Source organism: Pinus tabuliformis, chromosome X, assembly GCF_031772625.1.
Source record: "Pinus tabuliformis cultivar Carrire ecotype Pingquan chromosome X, CPIR1, whole genome shotgun sequence".
NCBI lineage: Eukaryota > Viridiplantae > Streptophyta > Pinopsida > Pinales > Pinaceae > Pinus > Pinus tabuliformis.
The window spans coordinates 111,654,768-111,682,110 of NC_142308.1; the positions used below are offsets into that span (position 1 = coordinate 111,654,768).

Genomic DNA, 27,343 nt, shown 5'->3' on the forward strand with positions numbered 1-27,343 from the left:
ATAAGTTTCATGCAAGTCAAAGCATCGAGTCACACGTAGGTGACAATAGCTCATTTTACACCACCCTTTATGGAAGCTAGAGTCCTGCAACGTTTCGTGGTTCAAAGATTGTGAGACTGTGTATGTTTTCTTATCCATTTTTTGTTCTCACTTTCTGAATTTTTTTTTTTTATTATTGGCCCATTCTTTCTCTATTGCTCCGTGTTTTTGAAACTCTTTTTGCCTCTTTGGTTAGTCGGTCATTATAGAAATTTTGAGGTAAAAAATCGGCCTTAAAAAAAATGTACAACAAAAAGCAAATTTATCAGAATTAATAGGATTCAATACGACTAAGTCAAACATGAGGGATGATTCACCATTTTTGGAGTAAAAAGGTAAAAATATAAAAAATAAAGAAATATTTTTCAACTCGTATTTTTAACTTATCTCCCTATGATTTTACTCGATGTTTGAACGGGAATACTCGTTGGATGCAGAATTTAATTTTTCATCCAAGGAGTACCCATGTATGTGAAATACATGGAAAAACGTGATTGCAATCATATTTTTTATGTAGTTTACATTTTTTGTGTAGTTAGATCCATCATCGAAAGTACAAAACATGGGTACTCCTTGGAAGAAAAACTAAATTATACATCCAACGAGTGCTCTTGCTCAAAAATTAAGTAAAATCGTATGGGGATAGGTTGAAAATACTAGTTCAAAAAATAGTTTTTTGTTTTTTTTTTTCTCCCTCCAAAACTTGATGAGGTAATGTAATATTATTTTATTATTTTTAGACCTCAAAATTTCTCTAATGACTCACCTCTTGCTTCCAGCCTCCCCTTGCCGACACTCATTCTTGTTTCCATTTGCTTTCTCTCTATCTTACCTTGCAACTGACTAGCAAATTTTCACTCCACCCTCTTGAATCTTGCTCTTCCTTCTTGCTTTCATACCCCTACCCGTCCCTTACGTGACTTCTTTTCTCAAGGTCCTTGCTCACCGGTTTGCCTTATCTTCTATCCTTCTCAACATTTATGTATGGTTTGGTTTGGGTACATGCCTTGATGGGTGAATGCATCCACTAAAGAGCTACCTATTATTAGGAGTGAGCCTCTCGGGGAGATACATATATGAATCACCAGCTTTAGCAATTTGTTGCTCGGTTTTGAGACCTCATCCCAGGTCCCATCTAGGAGGAACTTTCTCACATGGAGTGTGAAGGGGTCTCCAATCAACAACAACTTTTAGATAGGGAAGTCCTAGTAAATCTAATTGACTGAGTGCTAGATGTCGGACATACCCATCGCTGTCTTAATTAATACATGTATACCATTGATTTGAATTTACATCTTAAATATCCTTTGAATAGAATTTTGTTAGATCATTTTGAACACAAGACTAACCTCTTACACTCCCTAAAGCACCTCCGTGGTCATCTCAAAAACATCGATCAACATATGAATCACATTGAATACTATTTGGGCATTCCTCCACCAGGTTACAACACCACCAGAAATATTAGAGATCTAATTTAGGCTTGTTGCTATGGATTCTAACTTGTTTTTGCTCAATGGCCTTTTTTTGGATTATATAATTCTCTCGAGATGAATTTTCAATTTTGTCTCTCTATGAAAAATGTAATTTTAGCTAGGTTCCAATGTCCCCCGTGAAAAACTATTGTAACATTTGTAGAACATCAATATAAATCTCACTTTAAAATAAATGTAATATTTATTTATATTTAAATAATTATAATTATAATTTTATAAACAATTAACTAATAAAGAAAACAAAATTTTGATGATGTAATTCCTCCGTCATTCATATATATAAAATTAATTCCAGAAATGAAAGAATCATGCATTCATTTAAAAAATAGAGTAAATTAATTAGGAAAATGTGATGACCAATTCGATCCTTATTATTATAATAAATATTTATATTATTACGAAAATAATATTTAAAAAAAAAGCACCTTCCACGGACTGACTTTTACTCAATTTTATTTGACGAAATAATGTATTATGCGTTGATGTAAGCAGTGATGTAATAATCCACATTCAACAGACCAAAAAAGGTTTAGAAAACGGAAATTGCTTCATTCAATGTACCTTGTGCTAAAATAGAGAAACATATAAATCTTCTCATTTATCTATAATTCTTTATTTAATTAATTAAAATATTTTTTCTATTTATTAAATTATTTATTTTAATATCATTTCCTATCTATAGCCTATCATTATAGTAATAATTATTTAATTAAATAAAATTGTATTATTAAAATATTTTTTCTATTTATTAAATTATTTATTTTAATATCATTACATATATATAGCCGATCATTATAGTAGATAATTTAAATAAATAATCACACACATTCGTTTTCATGGTGAGATTTTCAGCTTCGTCGTCATTGATAAAATGTTGAATGTTTTATGAAAATGACCGTTACAATATGTTTCTGTCAACCACGTTTTATCTCTCATCACGTCAACCTAATCCTGACACACAACCGACAGCGACGGCTCCATCGCTTCCCGCAACAGGCGGACCTCAAAAACCAGTTAAAAACATGATAATTCTCCTATCGATTTCATGTCATCCGCGTCCCGACACGTTTCCTGCGGAATTCGCCGTGGCTATACATTTTTTTGGATTTGAATTTTGACAGAATTTGCACGTCATATCAGTTTAATAATAAATATTAAATTAATTTTCATAAATAATTTATTTTATTTGGTTTTCGGTCGATTTCTGTGCTCTTCTGGCGTAGAGAGGCGCTGAGTAACAGGATCGACAAATCTAACGATCAATATTAGTATTGGGATCCATGTGAAATAGTAAGGGTTTGATGCGCAGTGCACGGTACAACGGTCTATTGGCAGCGGCAACATTGACCCAACTCTTGGAAATTTATGTAGCGATGTCTCTTGGAAATTACATTGTAATGACATCGATGTCTCCCAAATTTCCTGTTTACGAGATCGACCACGGATGGGGGAGGCCAGTGAGTGTGCAGGCTCCTTCCTTGATAGGAATTGGACAGATGATGATGTTCCCCGGAAGAGGAGGAGGAAAGAGTATTGCTGTGTCCACCAAACTCCCTCGCCATCAGATGGAATCCCTGAAACAGATGCTCATGGTTATCCCCGATTGATGATGTTTCTTTTCTTATTTCGTGTGTAGTCCTTCTTTCTTCCTGCACATGGGAGTTGTTGAATTTGATTCACTAATAGAGATTAAACTTCTATTAAAAGTAGCTGCATATAATGAGGAATTTTGTAGTTCTATAATATAGAATATAATGAGGAATCTTCTTGTTTTCTAATAGATGTCTTTGGAATACCATTTTGATTATTTTCTAAAATATTTGTTTGATTTATAATTGGATTTATGTTAATAAAATATATAAATTTTCAGAAAATTAATTGAATTAAAAATAAGACTAGGGAATGGCTAAAGATAATAACACTCGGATCCATGCTAATAAAATATATAAATTATCAGAAAATTAACTGAATTAAATATGAGATTAAGGAATGGCTAAAGATAATAACACATTTTGTCTTAACTTCAAAATACTATCACTACTACATATAGGGGGCTTAAGACAATATTTGAAACACGTTTTTGGGTAAATTATCTTAACTTGACACAACAAAAATATTTGTGTATTGTCTTAAATATTGTCTTTAACCGAGTGCCTCAAATTATTGTTTTGAAAAATTGTCTTTATAAAGACAATGCATAACACAAGCATTATTGTCTCTTAGGAGACAATGCCATTTTCGTCTCTTAGAGACAATAGTTGGGATTAAAGACATATTGTCTTTATAGAGACAATGTCTTTAATCCTAGCTATTGTCTCCCTAAAGACAATAAAAAATATATTTAAAGACAATACAACATCACTTTTGTCTCTTTCGAGAATATAAAACAATGAACACAGAAAAATATCTCATCAATGAAATAAATCAATATAAAAAGTATTTAATTAAAAAAAAAGCTACAATATCATTAATTAATTCGTGTTAAGACATAATGAACCTCCTTCTTACAAGACAAGTGCTCTTCCATTGAGCTAATAGCCTTTAAAGAGTTATGCGAGTACTTATGGAACCTAATTTGCACCTAACCTCAACCCTATTGAAGGTTCTTAGCACAAGGAGCAAGCAATACAGTTATTCCATGACCCAAAGTATATGTTTGCTTCAATTAATTTCACAAGAGTACATACTAACTGCTATAATGAACACAACAACCTTGAATGAGTAACGGATTTTGCACCCAACACTAAGACCACAAGTATCTCTGATGGTTCCAGAATGACTTTGGCAACATTATTGTACCTTGTGCAATGGATGTTTTAAAAAATCCCTTGTTTGATATTATTATTTGTAATGTATGTAAATCCCAAGTATTGATTCATCATATAATTAAGTGATTTTCATAAAGAAGTATCAGTTTCCTCACTAAATCAGCTGCCATATGTTTGATAACAAAGATAAAAGAGAATTTGCATCATATTAGGTGGATAACCTATTCATTTTTCACACGACAACACCTATTTGGTTGAAGAAATAACATGTGCCAGTTTGCCATCTGTTATCGATGTCAATCTAATCCACCCCATCCCTCACACATAAATAGTTGAAGCAAAACACCTAATAAGCACACACATGATACCCATTATTTCCATGTTTAAATTTCACATAGTGTACAATTCACCTCAAAATTTCAAAACACAAAATACAGAGGATTTTCCATTCTATCTTGTTGGAAATTTAATCCAACAAGGCAGAATATGCATAAATTCTCTCCTAAATAGGAGGTGCAAACCCACCTAGAGTGCATAGTTTCCTAACAACTATTGAAACCCTACTTGAGAACATGGTTTTCCTATGGAGATTATTTCGACCCCAAAGCTTGGCAGGGGAAAAATCATCAAACAAATAGGGAAAAGAAGAAAGATGAAAACAATACTCACTTCTCGCAAGAAAAGCTACATTCAAGGTCTGATATTTAATAAAGAAACATACAATATTCTTCATGTACACATATATCCACCATTAACAATTTTAAGCGTATACATTGTTGTCATGCAATGAAGGAAAGATGACTCCATTCTAGACCAGATCAAGCCTTTGTATTTGAGGGATGAGGGTTGACGAAAGATGCTCATTATTGTCTTGTAAGATGATCTATATCTTCTTTCGACAATGTTTCACATCTTAAAGCAACAATATTCAAGCTCATGTTTGGGTACTACACAATTTCCTATTGGATGTCATATACAGGTTGTTAAACTTCAATTAGGCAACCACTCGAGCAACATAAATGTTACAGATATTCTAACTGGCCACTCTGCAAAACCACGCACAAAGCATCGGCTCATAACACTAATAACTCTCATTTTATCTAACTACCAATCTCTGGCTTTTCTAGTAGACTATGTTCCATAAACAAAATTGCCAAATTTGAGCTTTGGATGTAAGAGACTAACTTTATTTTCCACTTGCAACAATATGGAAGAATGGACAATTGGATACAATTTTGATTGTCAGCTCCATCTAAGCCTTCTTCAAGCCTTCGTAATATACAAACAATGTTATGTGAAATAACCTTGCCAAATCTCATAAAAAAATGTCCATTAGAAGTGTTGCTTGTGTTCCTGAGAACTTATTTGTGATTGCCTTCCACGTACTCATCCAAATATATCCTGTATTTGTTGCTAGGGGATGGTTGGTTTAATCAGATACCTGAAGCTTGTTTAGAAGTAGGTACTAATGAATACAAAACTATGGTAACCTCATGCATGGTGGGATGGTAGAAAGGTTGTCTCTTTGTGCAAAGAAATGCAAGATGGAAGACCTTTCTTACAATCCCAAGACCTGTGCAAGTTGTTGCTACTTCTTCATCTATAGTTTCCCTTACTATATCATTCTCTACTTTGATAAAATCTGTATTCAAATGCCCATGTTAAATAAACCAAGGTTATTTCTTTAGCTTATTCGTCCATGCAATATCCCAAAACAAACTAGCTTCATAATTAACAAAAGGACAATCCCAACTGAAGCAAATTAAGAGGCATTATCATCTTACCAACTGAAGAAAATTAGAGTCATTATCCACAGCTTTCCTCCCTATTATTATCTCTAAAAGAACAATTTCAAAGTTGTACACATCATACTTCTCATTAAGCCTAGATGTCGTTGCATATTCAAGGTCAATATAACCAATGGTACCCATAACATAGGTAGAGGTGTCGGTTTTTGCAAAAGGGATACATTTGGAAATGCCAAAGTCTGAAAATGCGCTTCAAATTGTTATCTAAGACAATGGTGGAAGTTTTTATATAATCGTAAATAATACATGGGTTACAGTCATGATGGAGATATGTTAGACCTTGTGCAGCTCCCAAAGAAATCCTTAGACGCGTGTTCCAGTCTATCTTTATCATCTTTGAAGATCCTAAATACAAAATGCGTTGCTTGGATTATCCAAGTAGGCCATTAGAAATCATTCACTATATATGAAAGGCTGGTTAGAATCATCTGCTAAAGGCTATATGACCATTATACGTGTAAATTTCTAGACGGGTTTTACCATCCATTTCACTGAGCATGTAAGATGTCCCATAGACTTCCATTCACCATGTAGTAATAGAACAACAAATTTCCATGTGGAGAAAGATAATAACGATGCAAACCCATAATGCTATGATGCTTGATTCTTCCAACAGTCTCAATCTTAGTTTCGAATTGGTGCAAACCTTGTGGATAATGTGTGTATATTCTTTTAACAACAACTGGCTTCCAATTCTCGAGAACACATTTATAAATTGTGCTTGTAGCATAATAACCAATTACATATTTCTCATTCAAATTTTCCATGTTTTTAATTATGTCATCATACATGTGGAGGGCCATGTCCATGTGCAATATTACTAGCCTCGAAGAACCTAGTCAAGATATGAAAGAATTTTTTAAACAAGGGACACATATTGATGTTGATATAATTATTAAGTCCCATAGAAATAATACGTTGACCCATTTTGTTTTTTGACCCTTTGGTAAAAGGTTTAGGATGATTTGAATAGTAGAGAATTATAAAGATCATACATACTAATAAAATTGAGCCCAACCTAAATGCAAAAAATAGTCGTGTTGAGACTTAAGCTGTCCATTTTCAAAATCAACTTAATACTCTTATAAATATAATGTCACTAAAACTTTTATCACAAAACATAACTAATCTATGGAATCTAAAATTTATTTAATGTTTCACCTTTTGATTGGTTGGAGTTTATCTCACAAAGTGATCCAATCCAATTGCCACAGAGACCTGGATTTCCTAGAAAGTTGATGCAATAATCAATATTGTCAGATGAAATGCACAAATAAACTAATATCTAGAAATAATACCAAATTTAACCCAAATGTAAATGTTTACATTATATCTACACCTTTCTAGGGTAAATCTTGTAAAGTTATTTATGATAGGAATATTACCAGACACATTGTTGTAGGAGAAATTTCTATGAAACAATTGAAATCATTTCTAGTATAAATTAGTACATGAACTATAAATATGAATATTATTTCCTTTTTAATTTCAGAACAAAATGAACTTAGAATAGGGGATGGGATTCAAATGAATTGTTACAGTGTTGTAAGGCTAAAACAATTGTTCAACTAATATGACACTGTTGGGTCCCTATAATACTAGTGATTACCCCATTACTATTGTAGTTGTATCCCTTATTAATATTGTTGTGCCCCTATTGTCCCCATATTGTTATTACTGTAACCCATAGAATCCCTCTATTGTTATTTTTGTGGCTTTATATTATTATTGTTAGGTCGGCTAGGTTATATTGTGACTCCTTAGACTCCTATATATAGAAAGGAGGTTTTGTCATTTGAATCATCCAAGAATTGCTCATTTATTTAATGTAAAGGAGGTTTCCCCCTTGAAGAGGTTGAATTCTAAGGCGTGGATCTCTCTTTTCTATCTTTTTGTGAGCTGGTTTCATAACATTTGGTATCAGAGATTTGGATTCTAGGGTTTAGCTCCTCCAAATAGGTCATCGTGGCATTTTTGCTATAACTTTTTTTCTGCGACATTTCAGAAGCTAAAAAAAAACCCGTTTGAGAAGAAATCACGCTTAATCTCAGGTCTGAATTTCAAATATTTTCGTGCTATATTTGCGGAGATATGATCTGAGGAAGTTGGTCTTTTTGCAGACTCCTGAATTACATTCCGAATAGGTGACCTGGGGAAAATCATCATAACTTTATCTCTGAGCATCGGATTGAAATTTTGTAAGAAGGTACAGAAAGAGGACGGACTGTAGTTTCTTGTATATATTTTTTAGATCCAAAGGTCGAAACAGTGACTCATGGCACGTTGTACAAGTTTACTCCACTGAACTAGTCTATAATCAGGTCATCTTGGGAGGTTGTGCATAAATCTTCCTTGGAGAATCCAACTTGGATCAGACTGGTGGCATTGGAAATAGGACACAGAGGGCTACTACAGGTCGCAATTTCAGAACTGGATGATCCAAAATTACTGAGATACATCAGATTCAATATCAAGCTTCTACAAAGTGAAAAAAGGTGGCTTGGTTTGAAAAATTAGTTTGAATCAGTAATTGATGCCCTGAGGAAAGAAAATGCAAACACCTAGTAAGCAACCTAAAAGCTCTAGAATGACTTATGAAGAAGAGGAATAAATGCAACATGATATATCAAAATTACAAGACCAAGTGCAACAAGTGTCACTTGCACAAAAAGCAACAGAATCTAAGATGGATGGTTTAAGGAAAGATGTAGAAGCTAAGATGGATGGTTTAAAGAAAGGTGTAGAAGATAAGATGGATTGTTTAAAGAAAGGCGTAGAAGCTAATATGGATGGCATGGAAACTAAGATGAATGGTATGGATGCTAAAATTGATGGCATGGATGATAAGATGGAAGAATTGAAGATAAATATGAATAAGTTGCTACAAGAAATGGTCACTAATAGTGAAAGGGTAGTAAATGAAACTCATGATGAGAACAAAAGAAATGCTAATCATGATTCCATAGACTCTAACATTGGATTGAAGACCCACCATATTCCAAAAATCGATATGAGGAAGTTTGATGGCAAGGATCCCGCAACATGGATATTACAGATGGAGCAATTTTTCGATCTCAATAATGTGCAAAACACACAAAAGGTATGTATTGCAACTTTATATTTGGAACCAAATCAGTTTGTATGGTATCAATGGCTTTGCTCTCATAAACAAATTATCACTTGGGCAATTTTTACAGAAGAATTGACAGCACATTATGAGGATACAAAAAGCAACACTTTTTTTATCCAATTGAGAAGTCTCAAACAAAAGGGTTCAATAATGGAGCACATTGAGGAGTTCCAAAAATTGAACATAAGGGAAAAAAATATTCCAAAGGAGCATAGGATTGATGTGTTCATAGGGACTTTAAAGGATGATATCCAACATGATGTTCGCCTTTGGGAACCTGATTCATTAGAGAAGGCATTCAGCTTAGCAAGAAATATGGAAAGCAAAATTATGGCAACCAGGAAGCATACCACTCACAACTATAAAGATGGAAGTGTTGTTGCCCCTAGTCTTCCACAACCTATAAGGTTGACACCACAACAATTGGAAGAAAAAAGAGCAAAAGGGCTTTGTTACAGTTGTGATAGCAAATACACTAAAGGTCATAAGTGTGTTGAGAAGAAATCATTCTACATAGATTGTGAAAAGGAAGAAGAAAAGGAGCAAGAAAGGTCAAAAGAAGAGGATATACTCCAGGAACAAAGCCTAGATAAAGAATAAATGAATCCGACCATATCTTTTAATGCATTGGCGGGAATTACCACTCCTCAAACCATCAAGATAGAAGGACAAATCAAGAAGAAAAAGGTAATAGTGTTGATTGATTCAGGAAGTACCCACAATTTTGTTCATTGTAAGGTAGAAAAAGAATTGAATTGCTTTTTATATCCAGCACCAAAGTGTCAAGTGATGGTTGCAAATGGAGGAACAATAAATTGCTCTAGAAAGTGCCATAATATCAAGCTATCCATGGGAGAATATGTATTGACTAGCCCAATGCTTTCCATTCCAATGGTGTTGACAATAATACTGAGAGGGGGGGGGGGGGGGGTGAATCAGTATTATCTAATTCTTTTAACAAATCTTCCTTATTTGTTCTTTGAATTATTTTTGCATGTCAGTACCATAAAATAATGAGCATGAACAAAGAAAACAGATAGTCACACCAAAGAACACAAGATGTAAGGTGGAAACCCAATGTGGGTGAAAACCACCTGCTGCAATATGTCTCTATCTTCTTTCAAATTAGAAACTTCTTTTACAATGGTTTTGTACTGGTGCAGTCCTTTACCAGTACGCAGGCTGCAACCTGCAGAGAGCTACAACTCTCTCTCTCTCTCGTTTTCCAGTCTCTCCTGGAAGGGAGCTACAACCCCCTACTTCTTTTCATAAAGCATCAAATGATCATCAAGTACATAAAAGTTACAGACCACTACAGTTATCAGATTAGCAATAACAGAACTAACCCAGAACACCTTATCAACAGAAAAATTTAGTCAACAGAACATTTTAAGACAGATACGCAGTTTTCCCTTCTGTGGCCTGCGTCGCTACGCAGTTCACCTTCTGCTTTCCTGCGTATACCCGCAGGGATCCTTCTGCCGAACTGCGTGCCCACGTACTGTTCCTTGAACCGCGCTGCGTACTATTACTGCAGGGACGCACCCAGAGATATTATCGCGCCGTGTACTGTTACTGCACGGACGCACCTGAAAATACTATCGCGCCGCGTACTTTTACTGCACGGACGCACCTGAACCTTAGTCGCTCTGCGTACCCACGCAATTCTCCTTCTTCTGCTCTACGTACCGACGCAGGTCTCCTTCTTCTGCTCTGCGTACCGACGCAGGTCTCCTTCTTCTGCTCTGCGTCCCCACGCAGATCTCCTGTTTCTGCACTGCGTACCCACGCAGCTCTTCTGTTAAACACCTGCATCCTTCTGATTAGGGCCGAATAGGCAGTCTACCAGAATGGCACAGTTGCTCAGATCTGATCATGCGCTCAAGAGATCACCCTTCACAGATTCGCCTTCAACTTCCCTTTCATATAGATCAAGCTTTTAAGACCATAACCCAATATTTCAGATCTAAAGATATTCAATTGCAAAAGATACTTAGCTAAGTGATCTCCTTTGCTTTATATAGGCAAGCTCTTCCCCAAATCATGGAACAATACCACGAGCCGACACCATAATAACACAATACCGTTGGCTAGATACCAAGAGTAAAACATAAGAAACCCCCACGTGTGCTTTTCTCTGCCTTGAAATGTGTGCACTGGGGTACGCACCTCCTGAACGGCTGGCCTGCGTATCTGGACGCAGTCCCTGCATGGTGTACCTGCGGGTACGCACCTTCTGAACTGATTTCCTGCGTACTTCTTAATTTTCAACAAATTGAGAGCCTGCCACGGGAGTTGCCATCAAGTACAACATCTGTAACATATAGCCATACCAGAAACATAATGCCAACAATCTCCCCCTTTGGACTTGATGGCAACCTCACAAACTTCAGCTTCATTCTCCCCCTTTGACATCAAGGGCAAAGGGGTATGCTCCCCCTAAGGACATGCTCCCCCTGAATATGATCCAGATCTGTAACAAAGAACCATAATCCTTCATGAAAGAGATAGAGACATATTGCAGCTATTTCCAAGATCTCCTTCTGACCATCCTCCATAATGCCAACAATGCATTATATGCTCCCCCTGAACCTGTACCATCAATCAGAAAAGGTTCAACAATAAGATGATGCATCAACAACCCCCAGCTTTTGCCTGAGGTATTCAAAAGTGTCCCTAGGCAATGGTTTGGTGAGAATATCAGCAACTTGTTCCTTAGAAGGAACATACTCCAACTTGACCTTCTGTTCAAGTACTTGTTCCCGGAGAAAATGGTACTTGATTGGTATGTGCTTGGTTTTTGAATGCATAACCAGATTCTTTGAGATGCTGATTGCACTTGTGTTATCACATAAGATGGGGATAGGTGGTGTACAAGTGATTTGAAAATCCTGCAAAGTCTGCATCATCCAAAGGAGTTGAGTGCAACAAGATGCAGCAGCAACATATTCCGCTTCAGCTGTAGACAAGGCAATCGAACTCTGTTTCTTGCTGAACCAAGATACCAGTCTGGAACCCATAAAGAACGCACCACCACTTGTGCTTTTCCTGTCATCCACGCTTCCGGCCCAATCTGCATCTGTATAAGCATGAAGTGTAAGATCTGTATCTCTAGGATACCATAAGCCATAATTTTGAGTCCCTTGAAGATATTTGAAAATTCTCTTCACTGCCTGAAGATGAGTCTCCTTCGGATTTGCCTGAAATCTTCCAACTATTCCAACTGCATGCATGATGTCCGGTCGGGTACCTGTCAAATAAAGTAAACTTCCAATCATAGATCTGTAGGTTGGTTGATGTACTGCTGCAGATTCATCATTTGCACTGAGGCTACATCCTGTGACCATGGGTGTACATACTGGTTTTGCATCTTCCATACCATATTTCTTCAAAATCTGTTTGAGATACTTGGTTTGAGATAAAAAGATTCCTCCTTCTTTTTGTTGGATTTGCAAACCAAGGAAATATGTCAATTCTCCTAGCAAAGACATTTCAAATTCTTTCTGCATGACCGAGGCAAAGCTTTGACTCATAGCTTCTTCATTGCTCCCAAAAATAATGTCATCTACATACACAACAAGTATTAGCAATTTGTCATTTTCAACTTTTATATAAAGATTGCTATCTGCTGATCCTTTTGAGAAACCTTGTTGATGAAGATATTTGTCCAAACGGTAGTACCAAGCCCTTGGAGCTTGTTTGAGACCATAGAGAGCCTTTTTCAATCTGCATACAAGATTTGGATCATTTCCAAGAATGAACCCATCTGGTTGTTCAATGTATACTTCTTCTTCCAAGTCTCCATTCAGAAAGGCTGATTTCACGTCCATTTGAAATACTTTGAAGTTTTGAAAACTTGAGAGAGCAAGGAACATTCGGATGGCCTCAAGTCTTGCAACAGGAGCAAAGGTTTCTTCAAAGTCTATTCCTTCTTGCTGCGCATACCCTTTACAAACAAGTCTGGCTTTGTTTCTAATTACTTCTCCATTTTCATTCAATTTGTTTTTGAAGACCCATTTTGTTCCGATAACATTCTTATCCTTTGGTCTAGGAACCAGCTCCCAAGTGTTGTTCTTTTCGATTTGCTCAAGTTCTTCATCCATTGCTTTCACCCAACATTCATCTTTGCATGCCTCTTTCACATTTTGTGGTTCAGTGGAGGAGAGTAATGCCAAATAGCTTGAGGCTTCTGCAACTGTTCTTCTTGTTTGTACACCTGCTTCTTTCTGCCCCACAATCTGAGATTCTGGATGATTCTTCTGAACATATCTGGATGGGGTTTTCTCTTCTATTCTTGTCTGCTCCTCTGGCTCTTCTTGAGGTTCTTCTTCTTCATCATTCTGTCTTTGAGGGTAGCCTTCATCTTCTTCGATGTCTTCATGATGTACTTGCCTAGGAATGTATCCCTTCTCATCAACCACTACATCAATGCTGTCAACAATTCTGCCAAGTCTTTTATTGTAGCATTTGTATGCTTTGCTATGTGGAGAGTAACCAAGAAGAATGCCTCATCTGCTCTAGGTTCAAGTTTGCCAAGCTGCTCATCAATATTCTTGATATAGCATTTGCTCCCAAAGATTTTGAAGTGCTTTACCGAAGGAGTCTTACCACTCCAGAGCTCATGAGGAGTTTGAGTGCTGTTCACCCGGACATTTGTTTTGTTGAGAATAACAACCGCAGCATGTGCAGCTTCACCCCAGAAAGTTGCGGGAGTTCCTGATTCATCAAGCATAGCACGAGCCATTTGTTGGACTGTTCTGTTCATTCTTTCCACAACTCCATTTTGCTGAGGAGTTCTAGCTGTAGAGAATTCTCTTCTTATCCCATGTTCTTCACAGAAATCGAAAAATTCGTTTGAGGTAAACTCCCCACCTCTGTCGGATCTGAGGCACTTAATTTTGTGACCTGATTCATTTTCAACCAAGGCTTTGAAGGATTTGAATTTTTCGAATGCTTCATCTTTGTGCTTCATAAGTCCTAGCCAGACAAACCTGGAGAAATCGTCAATGAATAATATCAAGTATTCTTCTCCTCTAGGTGTTCTTTTCCTGAATGGACCGCATGTATCTGTATGAACTAGCTCAAGAGGCATGCTAGCTGATCCTTCCTTCTCTGGAAAGTTAGTTCTGGTTTGTTTTCCAAACTGACATGATTTGCATATGGTGTTGTCAGGAATTTTGATATCTGGAAGATCACGAACTGCCTGATATTTGCATGCTTTCCTTATTTGTGAAAAGCTTAGATGCCCCAACCTCCGATGCCATAACCAGTGCTCATCATCCTTGCTCAGATAGCATTGTTGTTGTCCTTCTTCAAATATGTACAGATTATTTGGAGTTCTTTTACCTTTGATCACTGTTTTACCTGTATCAAGATCACGAACAAGACATCCATTTGATCTGAATATAACCTCGGTTCTTTGATCACACATCTGGCTGACACTTAGAAGATTATGCTTCAAACCATCAACATACAAAACATTTCCAGCCTTGACCTTTTCTTTTAACTGAGCAATGCCCTTTCCTTTTATAGTTGCAGGAGTATCATTTCCAAAAGAGACTTTCTTTCCCTTTTCTAGAGCAGAATAAGACTCAAGTTTTTCTTTATCACCTGTCATATGCTTCGAACATCCACTGTCAATGTACCATAGATTTTCCTGTCCCTCTGCATAAAAAGCTATCCCACATCTTTCTGTTTGAGGTTCCTTTATTCTCCATGTTTTGGTGCTTGAGGCTTGTTCCTTTTTCTGCTGAAACCTGCTTCTGCATTCAGAGTCTTCATGACCAAAGTTATTGCAAATAGAACATTCAACTTCATTTTCAAGAACCGAAAAGTTGTTATAGGTCCTTTTTGTAATCCCTGTCATACTTCTTTGTTTTTGAGCTTCCCTAGTCATGATCGTTTTATATGCAACACATTGAGCTGCTTTGTGACCAAAGTTATGGCAAGAAAAGCATTGTCCATTGAAGAAACTTCTACGGTTATCGAATCTACCAGCCAACTGATTGTAATTTCTATTTTCATCTATTCTTGAACCAAATTGAGAAGATTTTACCTGTGGCTGGTTGTAGCTTTTGTTCACCCTTAAGATGGATTGCCCCTGATAGTTTCTGTTTGTAATTCATCCCTGCTTTACCTGATGATCTTCATAGTTCTTTTGCTCATTTCTTCTTGCTGCATCAAGATAACTTTTTGAGGTGGATGCTTGAGAAGTTTCTCCATTATAGCCCAGACCTGTCTTGTTTAGTGGAGACCGCTGCACATTGATAATCTCATCCAAAGTTTCAGATCCTTTGACAAACTTGAGATTAATAGCTTTTGTTTTCTCAATCTCTTTTCTAAGACCAACAATTTCACCTTCTAATTTTTCAAGATGTTTTTCCTTCTCATCAATTTGAAATTGTAGAGTATCAATGATCATGTTCTTTTCTTCTATACATCTCTTGAGTCTAGTAATTTCATCATAGAGGTTATCCACATCTATAGCATCCATATAATCATCATCTTCAAATGCCATTAACAACTTATATTCATTACCTTGTTCACCTTCATCACTGTTTGATAGATCATCACTATCTTCGTGAGTGTAGTAGCTTTTCTTATTTGCATTCTGTTTCTTGTTCCATCTAGCAGGTTCCTTTCCTTTATCCTTATAAGGACATTTTGCAGCATAATGACCTACTCTTCCACAAGCAAAGCATTTAAAAGGTAACTTACCTCTGAACCTTCCAGAACCCCTTTGAAGATTTCTGACGAAATTTGATTCTTCTTCCTCTTCTTCTGGGACATGGCTTGCTTCATAATAATCTCCTTTGCCTGATGCCTTGAAAGCAGCTTCTCTTCTGTCTGATGGACCTCCCTTTCTCATTTCATAAGCAGTTAGAATCCCATGTAGCTGAGACATAGTAAGAATTCGTAGATTTTCCTTTTCTTCTATTGCAGATACTTTAGATTCAAACTTGGGGGACAATGATCTTAGGACCTTTTCAACCACAATAGCCTCTTTTATTTCTTCACCCAAATTTTTCATACAATTAACAACCTCATCTACCCGAAGAAAATAGTTAGCCACGCTTTCATCATTATACATTTTGAGAGTCTCATACTGAATTCTGAGAGTTTGAAGTTTAGCACGCTTTACCTGTTCGTCTCCTTCATAGCTCGTGACAATTTTGTCCCATATTTCTTTTGCGGATTTATAGTGCATTACCTTCATGAATTCTGATTGAGATATACATCCTAATAGAGTACTGACTGCTTTCGCATTTGTTTCATACTTCTTTTTCTCGGCTGCATCTGTAGGAGTAGCTGAAGGGAAAGCATAGCCTGTCTCTACGATGTCCCAAACTTCTGTACCAAGAGATTGAAGATAGGCAGTAGCTCTTACCTTCCAATAATTGAAGTTTGTCCCATCAAAAACCGGTGGCCTGATTGATGCTTCTCTCTCGTAGTTGCTCATGATGAACGATCTACCTTCAAGCGATCAAGCTTCTCTGAAGGACCTGCTCTGATACCAATTGTTGACAATAATACTGAGAGGGGGGGGTGAATCAGTATTATCTAATTCTTTTAACAAATCTTCCTTATTTGTTCTTTGAATTATTTTTGCATGTCAGTACCATAAAATAATGAGCATGAACAAAGAAAACAGATAGTCACACCAAAGAACACAAGATGTAAGGTGGAAACCCAATGTGGGTGAAAACCACCTGCTGCAATATGTCTCTATCTTCTTTCAAATTAGAAACTTCTTTTACAATGGTTTTGTACTGGTGCAGTCCTTTACCAGTACGCAGGCTGCAACCTGCAGAGAGCTACAACTCTCTCTCTCTCTCGTTTTCCAGTCTCTCCTGGAAGGGAGCTACAACCCCCTACTTCTTTTCATAAAGCATCAAATGATCATCAAGTACATAAAAGTTACAGACCACTACAGTTATCAGATCAGCAATAACAGAACTAACCCAGAACACCTTATCAACAGAAAAATTCAGTCAACAGAACATTTTAAGACAGATACGCAGTTTTCCCTTCTGTGGCCTGCGTCGCTACGCAGTTCACCTTCTGCTTTCCTGCGTATACCCGCAGGGATCCTTCTGCCGAACTGCGTGCCCACGCACTGTTCCTTGAACTGCGCTGCGTACTATTACTGCAGGGACGCACCCAGAGATATTATCGCGCCGCGTACTGTTACTGCACGGACGCACCTGAAAATACTATCGCGCCGCGTACTTTTACTGCACGGACGCACCTGAACCTTAGTCGCTCTGCGTACCCACGCAGTTCTCCTTCTTCTGCTCTGCGTACCGACGCAGGTCTCCTTCTTCTGCTCTGCGTACCGACGCAGGTCTCCTTCTTCTGCTCTGCGTCCCCACGCAGATCTCCTGTTTCTGCACTGCGTACCCACGCAGCTCTTCTGTTAAACACCTGCGTCCTTCTGATTAGGGCCGAATAGGCAGTCTACCAGAATGGCACAGTTGCTCAGATCTGATCATGCGCTCGAGAGATCACCCTTCACAGATTCGCCTTCAACTTCCCTTTCATATAGATCAAGCTTTTAAGACCATAACCCAATATTTCAGATCTAAAGATATTCAATTGCAAAAGATACTTAGCCAAGTGATCTCCTTTGCTTTATATAGGCAAGCTCTTCCTCAAATCATGGAACAATACCACGAGCCGACACCATAATAACAAAATACCCTTGGCTAGATACCAAGAGTAAAACATAAGAAACCCCCACGTGTGCTTTTCTCTGCCTTGAAATGTGTGCACTAGGGCACGCACCTCCTGAACGGCTGGCCTGCGTATCTGGACGCGGTCCCTGCATGGTGTACCTGCGGGTACGCACCTTCTGAACTGATTTCCTGCGTACTTCTTAATTTTCAACAAATTGAGAGCCTGCCACGGGAGTTGCCATCAAGTACAACATCTGTAACATATAGCCATACCAGACACATAATGCCAACAAATGGGAGGTGCTAATGTTGTACTAGGAGTCCAATGGCTACAATCCTTGGGTACAATAGCTTTTAATTTTCAAGAACCTTTCATGAAATTTTCTGTGGAAGGAAAGGAAGTTGAATTAAGGGGTATTGCAGGGAAACCGCGAAAGATAATCAGCTCTAATGGTATGACAAAGCTTCTAAAAAAGGAACAAAGAGGTGTAATTGCACAATTATGTTCGCTAGATGTTTCCACATTGGAATCATCTATTTCTCCAGATCTCCAAAAAGTCTTGGACAATCATTCCAAGGTATTTGAGACTCCCAAAGGTCTCCCACCTATTCGTGATCATGATCATGCTATTCATTTGATTCCAGGAAGTGTTCCTCCAAACATCAGGCCGTACAGATATCCTTATGTCCAAAAGAGTGAAATTGAACGTATGGTTGCAGAAATGCTAGAGGCTGGTATAATTCAACCGAGTCAAAGTTCTTTCTCTGCTCTAGTAGTATTGGTGCACAAGAAGGATGGATCATGGCGCATGTGTCCGGATTATAGGGAGCTCAACAAGCTAACTATTAAAGATAAGTTTCCCATTCCTATCATTGATGAATTACTGGATGAATTGCATGGATCAATTTACTTCACCAAGTTGGATCTTCGTTCAAGATATCATCAAATCAGAATGAAGACTGAAGACATTCTGAAAATACCATTTAGAACTCATGAGGGTCATTATGAATTTTTTGTCATGCCTTTTGGCCTTACCAATGCACCTTCAACATTTCAAGGTTTGATGAATTCCATTTTCAAACCATTCCTTAGAAAATTTGTGTTAGTATTTTTTGATGATATACTAATCTACAACAAGTCTTGGAAGGATTATGTTGAACATGTTGATAGGGTGCTACAACTATTGGAGGAGAAACAATTATATGCAAAAAGATCCAAATGTTTCTTTGGAGTACAAGAGGTGGAATATCTGGGTCATATTGTATCTCATGAAGGAGTTAAGGTAGACCCTAGCAAAATTAAAGCCATTAAGGAATGGAAAATCCCCACATCCATAAAGCATCTGCGAGGATTTCTCGGGTTGACAGGGTATTATCGCAAGTTTGTTAAGAATTATGGGAGAATAGCAGCACCTCTAACAACATTATTGAAGAAAGATGCATTTTCATGGACTCCAGAAGCAACAAAGGCTTTCGAGCATCTTAAAGAGGCAATGTGCCAAGTATTGGTCTTAGCTACACCAGACTTCACAAAAACCTTTATTGTGGAATGTGATGCTTCTGGAAATGGAATTGGTGCTGTTTTAATGCAAGATGAAAGACCTATTGCTTTCAAAAGTCATCCAATCAAGGGAAAGTTTTTACACAAAGCTATTTATGAGAAGGAAATGTTGGCAATACTCCATGCACTTAAGAAATGGAGACCCTACCTAATGGGAAGACAGTTCAAGGTAAAAAAGGATCATGATAGCCTTAAATACCTTTTAGAACAAAGATTGTCCTCTGAAGACCAACAAAAGTGGGTAACAAAGATGTTGGGTTATGACTTTGAAATCATCTACAAAAAATGGAAGCAAAATGTGGTGGCAGATACACTCTCAAGAAAGGATGAGGATGTGGAAGCATTGTTGTGCGCCATTTCTATTATCCAACCAGATTGGATAAACGAAGCAAGGGAGGAATGGAAGAATGAAAAAGAAGTGTGGGAACTTATTCGAAAGTTACAACAAGACTCCAGTACATCTAATACATTTAGCTGGAAAAATTATTCGTTATGGTACAAAGATCACTTATACCTCTGTAAGAATTCCTAGCTAAAACAAAAGATTCTTATGGAATTGCACACTTCTCCCTTAGGACGGTACTTAGGATTTTTAAAAACTTACCACAGGGTTAAGAAGGAATTTTTTTGGGAGGGCCTTAAATCAGATATTCAAAAGTTTGTGGCAGAATGTTTGGTTTGCCAACAAAATAAAGTTGAAACAATTAAGACACCGGGTCTATTACAACCTTTATCCATTCCAAGCCAACGTTGGGAGGAGGTTTCAATGGATTTTATCATAGGTTTACCCAAGTTTGAGGGAAAGAGTGTCATCATGGTGGTAGTTGACAGGCTTACCAAGTATGCACACTTTTGTGCATTATCACATCCATTTAAAGCCAGTACAGTTTCTATTGCATTTATGGAAACAATTCAAAAGCTACATGGAAACCCAAAGATTATTGTAAGTGACAGAGATCCCATTTTCACTGGAAATTTTTGGACAGAAATATTTTCTTGTATTGGTACTCAGTTAGCTCATAGTTCATCTTATCATCCTCAATTTGATGGGCAAACTAAGATAGTAAACAAATGTTTGGAAGGATATCTTCGTTGCTTTGTATTTGATAAACAGACACAATGGGTCAAATGGTTGCCTCTGGCTGAATGGTGGTATAACACATCCTTCCATACAGCAACAAAAATGACCCCATTTATGGCACTTTATGGATATCAGCCACCATCCATCACATCATATTTAAGAGAAAATTCTAAGGTTCAAGTAGTGGAACATCACTTCGAACATCAACAACATGTCCTCCAACTCTTAAAGGATAACCTCGTGTTGGCACAGAATAGAATGAAACAAAAGGCAGATCAACATCGCAGCGAAAGAAGTTTTGATGTAGGTGATTGGGTATTCCTACGGCTACAACCATATAAGAAAATGTCCCTCAAACAAGCTAAAAAGGATAATAAATTATCACCAAAGTATTATGGTCCGTACAAGGTGTTGCAAAAGATTGGTACTATGGCATACAAATTGGAACTTCCTGCAGCTTCTCGATTGCACCCAGTTTTCCATGTTTCATGTTTAAAGAAGGTTATAGGCGACAAGCTCCCAGTTCAAACAATATTGCCAGAACTTGACGAGGAAGGAAAAATTATATTGGAACCAGAAGCAGTCACAGAAACAAGAACTCGACAGTTACGAAATCGATCAATTTCAGTATCTTATCAAGTGGAAGAACTTATCCGCTGAAGATTCCGCATGGGAGGATGCGAATTTTATACAGAAGCATCCAGAACTACTGAAGCATTGAGGACAACACTTTTTTGAAGGAGAGGGGCATGTTAGGTCCCTATAATACTAGTGATTACCCCATTACTATTGTAGTTGTATCCCTTATTAATATTGTTGTGCCCCTATCATCTCCATATTGTTATTACTGTGCCCCATAGAATCCCTCTACTATTATTTTTGTGGCTTTATATTATTATTGTTAGGTCGACTGGGTTATATTGTGACTCCTTAGACTCCTATATATAGAAAGGAGGTTTTGTCATTTGAATCATCCAAGAATTGCTCATTTATTTAATGTAAAGGAAGTTGCCCCCTCGAAGAGGTTGAATTCTAAGGCGTGGATCTATATTTTCTATCTTTTTGTGAGCTGGTTTCATAACAGACACCTCCCCTGATAAAATGTTGTTATTCAATATCCTGTATATGATATAACTCCAGAGTTATTTTCTGAATAACTATGAACGTATTAAACGAGTCATTTTTTATAATCCATTTTGAGGCACAGAAGCCATGTCATACTAGTAATAATTAAAAAAGAGACTAGAACTGACATCATCAAATCAAGGAGGGGGGTGGGGGGGGGGGGGGAGTATAGGGTGAGAAACAAAGTAACCAAAAAAATCATGAACGTGGAAATCAATATGTTCCACTCTTGCTTCCAAGTTGTGAAGGTGATCATTAGTGTGATGGTGACTGTGCTGGAGACTGTCCAGTTGAGCCAGTATTTCATTTTGACTATACTGAATATCGGTAAGGTAAGCCACTATCTCATCTATGTCATCATACCTGTGGTCCCTTGGGATGTCCGAATCAATTTGGATGTGCCAAAACTACTCAACAAGGGAGTGCAAAGAAGTCAGGGCCATAATGTGGCCTGGAGAGCAAGCTGGAGAAATGGCTTTTGCACCCTCTGTCTCCTGGCTTGCCATATTGGTGGATGATGAAATGTGTTCAAACTCAGGATGAGTCCAAATGAAAGTAAATGTATCAAGGATTTCCACTGTTGCACCAACCATGCCTACTCCTAAGCATACCATGTTCCTATCAGGCATAGACATTAGTAACATACCCTCTAACAATGTGGGAATATTTCTTTTCTATAAAATACCAGACATTACTGCTGCCAAGGATTTTCCTACCATGGTGGAGAAGCTGAAGATAAGTTTGTCATTAGTTCTGGTGGATTTCTATCCATTTGTAGGTTGGTTGGACATGAAGGGAGGGGAATTAGGTCGGCCCCAAATTGATTGCAACGATGAGGGAGTGGAGTTTGTTGAAGCAACCGTCGACATGGCATTTGAGGATGTGGAAATTGATAATTTTCAGTACAAAAACTTCTTCACGGAACTTGTCCAGATCCGCCATGGAAAGGATGATGATTCACTTCTCTCAATACAAGTATGAAAATTTCACTCGATTTCCATTTTCCTACGGATAATGTTTCAAAAGTAATGATGGCTACTGCAGGTCACTGCTTTCGAGCGAGGTAGATTTTGCATGGGAGCCAATTTTCATCACGTTATTGCAGATGGAAATTCCTTTTCGCATTTCATGAGTAGTTGGGTAGAGTGTAGCAGAGAACTTCCAATTTCCAAGAGTCCTCACTGTTGGAGTCACGATTTTCATTACACCAAAACCCGTAGGTGTTAGTAAACAGACACATCGCTAGATTTAAGCACATGCCACGAAACACAAGGGGAGCATTGACCTTCTACACCACCATTAACGGGGAGCCAACAATCTCCCCCCCCAATGCAAGCCCAATGTGTTTCGAACTCGAGACCTCTGGCTCTAATACCACTTGTTGGAGTCACAATTGCCATTACACCAAAACCCGCAGGTGTTAATAAATAGACACATTGCTAGATTTAAGCACATGCCATGAAACACACGGGGAGCGTTGACCTTCTACACCACCATTAACGAGGAGCCAACACTCACCACATGAGAACAATTTTTCAGCAAGACAATGGAGATCGCACAATACCCAACCTTTATTTGAGGGTTGAAGAAGTTGTCACTGATTTTATTAGGGAAGCGCAAATTTTCAGGGTTTTTCGAGATAATTCAGTGCCAATGAAATATTCAAAAATCAATGCAAGCACTGGTGATGGCTCAGTGGAAAACACTAACAATAGTATTATCCTGAAATGTGTCATAGAATTAGAAACAAATATGGAAATCTCAACTTTTCATTTCAGAGAAAAATTAATTCAAGCTTTGAAGGAACGATCCGGTGCTTCAACTTCATTTGTAGCCGTTTCCACATAGTTTTGGAGATGCATAATGAAAGCTAGAGAAGTTCTAGAAAACAAGCCTATTTATTTTCGAGTGCTTATTGACTTTAGAGGGCAGGTAAAACCGCCATTACCTCCAATGTATTTTGGGAACTGTGTATGCAACAGTATTGCCCAGACAACAGCCAAATAGTTATTGGTGGAGGATATCATGTTTGCCACAGCTCTCATCCCAAAAATCATCTCTTGCTGTGCCTCAGATGTGCACTTCAATAATTTTGTAGACTTCGTTGAACCTCATCTTGGTAGCAGCAACATTGACCCAACTCTTGGAAATTTATGTAGCGATTAAATAGCAAGAGATAACCAACCTACCACAGGGCATTAAATGCCCGTATGGAGGCTCCCTTTACCATACATGCCCATGCCTTTCCATCCCGCATCCATCATTTCTCCGGGAGCTCGAAGGCCCATCACATCACACGTTTTCCGAGAGCGGGTGACCCACCACCTTCGAGGTGGCACCAGTTATGCTGGCGCATTTTCAAACGAACGCTCGCACCAAACACTCATTTTCTCCATTCGTGCTCCCACCGCAGGTCCTCTGTGACCCTCTCGAGCATACACTACTCTCGCTCACGGTTTTGGCTCACCTCGCAGGTCCTCCCAAGGTGCTGAATCCCAATAGGTTGTGTGCCCCTAGGCGTAAGGTAGATTATACTCTGTGCTTAAATTAAATTTGTCTGAATTTATGAATTTATGCATCGAACAAAAGAACCCGCTGGCTTATGAGACTTGAACTGTTAAACCCTTCAAAACAAAACTGTGACAATGTGCATTAACAAAATGCATACCATGATCAGATTTTAGCTTTTAGATTTTCCAACCACAAAACCCAACTCCCATAAGAAACAGAATTTGTATTTGATATTCTATCCACATATTCAAGGTAAATTATACTCTATGCTTAATACTTAATACTTTATACTTTATATAGGTCATGTAATCAAGGTGCTTAATATAGGTCGTGTAATCTATCACCTTTTTTTTTTTTTCTGAATTAAGACTAAATCTATTAAGAAAAAAATATAGTACAAGGGGATACATCCCAAAGATGCAAGATACTGGCAACCGGAAATGATAGAACTATCAACCTCGGTTCCGGAGAAGGATTTAAGCAAGCAAGGAGCTACAACAAGTCACTAGAAACTGAAAGAAGCATTGAATACTACCCTGAGAGGGTAGAGGTTTCAACACGAAGCTTTTTCCCTTTTCGTTTTTTGACTTCAACCAAACCATTTTGTGGTGGATGAGCGATTACAACTTGAAGATTGGGGTCCTCCACCGGGGATCCCTCCTTGGGGGAGCCCTCCTTCTCTGAATCCGAGGAGGACAAATGGACACGTTTCTGAGCAATGGCTGAGTCAGAGGAAGGCGCCAGACCATCGGTGGAGGGGGGCACGAAATGAGGGGCCTGATTCAATTCTTCATCGCTGTCTTCATCTTTAGAACTGGAGGAATCAGAATCCACAATTGGAGGAGGAGGGCAGGGAGTCCATCGTTTGGACTTGGGCTTGGAGGCATTGGCCTTGTTCTTTTTTGCTGGGCGAGATGGGCATGTATTCTGCAAATGCCCAGATTGGTGGCAATGGCGGCACCGAAAAGCAGTATTCTCGTAGTCCAGTGTCTGGGTCCAGACAAAGTCGTTTATCTTGAGATTGATTTGTTCTGGAAGACCTTTGCTCAGGTCTAACTCCACGCATATTCTTTCATATGAGTAGAGACCTTTGGCTTCCCGCCATAAATCTCCATTGAGGAAGCTGCCCAAGGTGTCTCCTATAGCTTTGAAGACTCGAGTACTCCATAGGTGGGCAGGTAAGTTTGGAAGCCGAATCCATACAGGAGTCTTGGTAATGACTGCAGTAGTTGGATCAAAATCTGGGAACCAAGGAGTCAAGAATAGCCCTGCATTTCCCATGAACCAAGGGCCTTCTGCTAAGGCCTTTTCATAATGCTTACTGTTATCAAATAGAACAATGAAATAGCCTTTCGAGCAGAAAAATATCTTACAGTGATGAGTCCAGTTTGCATGGATCCATGCATAGAGATCCTGAGAACGCGGCCACAATCCATTAAATCTGCAAATGATGGCTCTTTCTGCAAATTCTTGAAGATGGGAAGCCAGATCTTCATGTATGAGTTCAACAGAGGGAACTTCTTCGATCTTGTCAACCAAGAAGACCTTAGATTTAGGGGCTTATGGAGGTTTGGGGTTCTCAGAGTGAACTGCATCTTTGTATGAGAAAGGCCGAGTAGAGGATGATTGTCCCGCTGCACCTCCTCTCAAACGAAGGGTCGCCACCACCAAGTTGTTCCTGGAAATGCTGTAAGCAGAGAGAGGAAGAGGGTCTTCAAGTTGTTTACCTTGAGAGAGAAGTCGCAGAAGGCTTGATGGAATCCCCAATCTGCGCTCTAGATTCAGTTTGAGTTCCTGCACCAGATCTGAAGGGCTAACCCATTGCATGATGGTTCTGCCTGAAGGCTGAGAAATTTGAATTTGAAAGGAGTCAGATACAGGCCTTGACCCCATGCCAGGGATTTTTGAGCTTCCTAGAGCAGTTTTGCCATGGCTTTTTCCCTTCTGGGGGAGCATATCTGCATGATCTTGGCCGATCTGTTTGATGAGAGCCCGATCTTATTGATCAGCAACGAATCTGGGGATTTTATATCTTCTTAAGCCTGAAGTGAACGTGCCATCTTCTTGCCTTGTTCTCCGAAGATCTGAGATAGTAGATCCGTGAAGTGGGTTGCGAGTCCATCGTTGACGGCAATGCGAACCCCAAATCTTTGTGGTTGTATGATCTTCATCTGGTTGGGGCAGCAAAATAACTTGGGATTTCCAGACTCCAGGCTGCACTGCCCAAATTTCACATGCAGACCCTTCTCTTCGATTTGAGCCTGCGATTCGGAAAAGTGCCGAGCTAAGATGAGTACAGATCTCTGGATCTGGCCAGAGCATGGGCTATTCTGCCTGCTGGATGACCGGATCTGGCCAATCGTTGTCAGATCTGAGGCTAAAACTGCATTTCGGAGAACAGGTGTTTGCCCCAGATCCATACAGAGACCATGCGAATGATGAGGTCGTCTGCTCTGGTTCATAGCAAAAGCGCACCATTATCTGACCGACCGAGACCCTAATGGCAAGTGCGGATCTTCTGTGAAGGCAATAGGGCCTCGAGCTATACTTGCTGCGGCTGCCTTGAATGCTGGTCAGCGTTGCGTGAAGGCTAGCTGCAATAACCTGAGCGGCTATGGGTGGAGATCGAAGCCCCAGTTCGATTCCAAGCTCAGCAGCTGTGGCTTGATAGTTCAACTCTTTTCCTGGCCTGCTACCGCAGAAGACGACGCGGACGCTCTTGGATCTGGACGCCCATTGATCGAACCCTAACCCCGTCGTCGCTGCTCCTTTCTCTAGAAAGTAGCCACCAAGTAACGAACCATGGATACCTGTGCAGAATTCTGTCGCCCCCGCCATAGCTCTCCTCATCATCATACCCGTGTAATCTATCACCTTCATGCTTAATACTTTATATAATTCCCCTTATATTTCATCTCACCCATATAAATTTTGCAGTTCCCAATTTATGAATAGCTTGTCAAATATCACCATAAAAGGTCAGAATGAAGAATAGCTTGTCAAATATCACCATAGTAGTCACTCTCATTGAGGCTATGTAACTGACTTGCCTATCTTTCGGAATACATATGCATCCTAGTGGTTCACTCTCTATTGCTAGTTTAAAATTTCTGCTGTTGTGGACTCAATTTTCTGATGTGTGCATGAAA

The 27,343-nt window shown here is 38.6% G+C and overlaps 1 pseudogene; it reads right to left on the minus strand.

Moving 5' to 3' along the window:
- Positions 1-5,293: 5,293 nt before the first annotated feature.
- LOC149138671 (LRR receptor-like serine/threonine-protein kinase SIK1) lies at positions 5,294-27,032 on the minus strand (annotated as a pseudogene).
- Between the last annotated feature and the right edge of the window lie 311 nt (positions 27,033-27,343).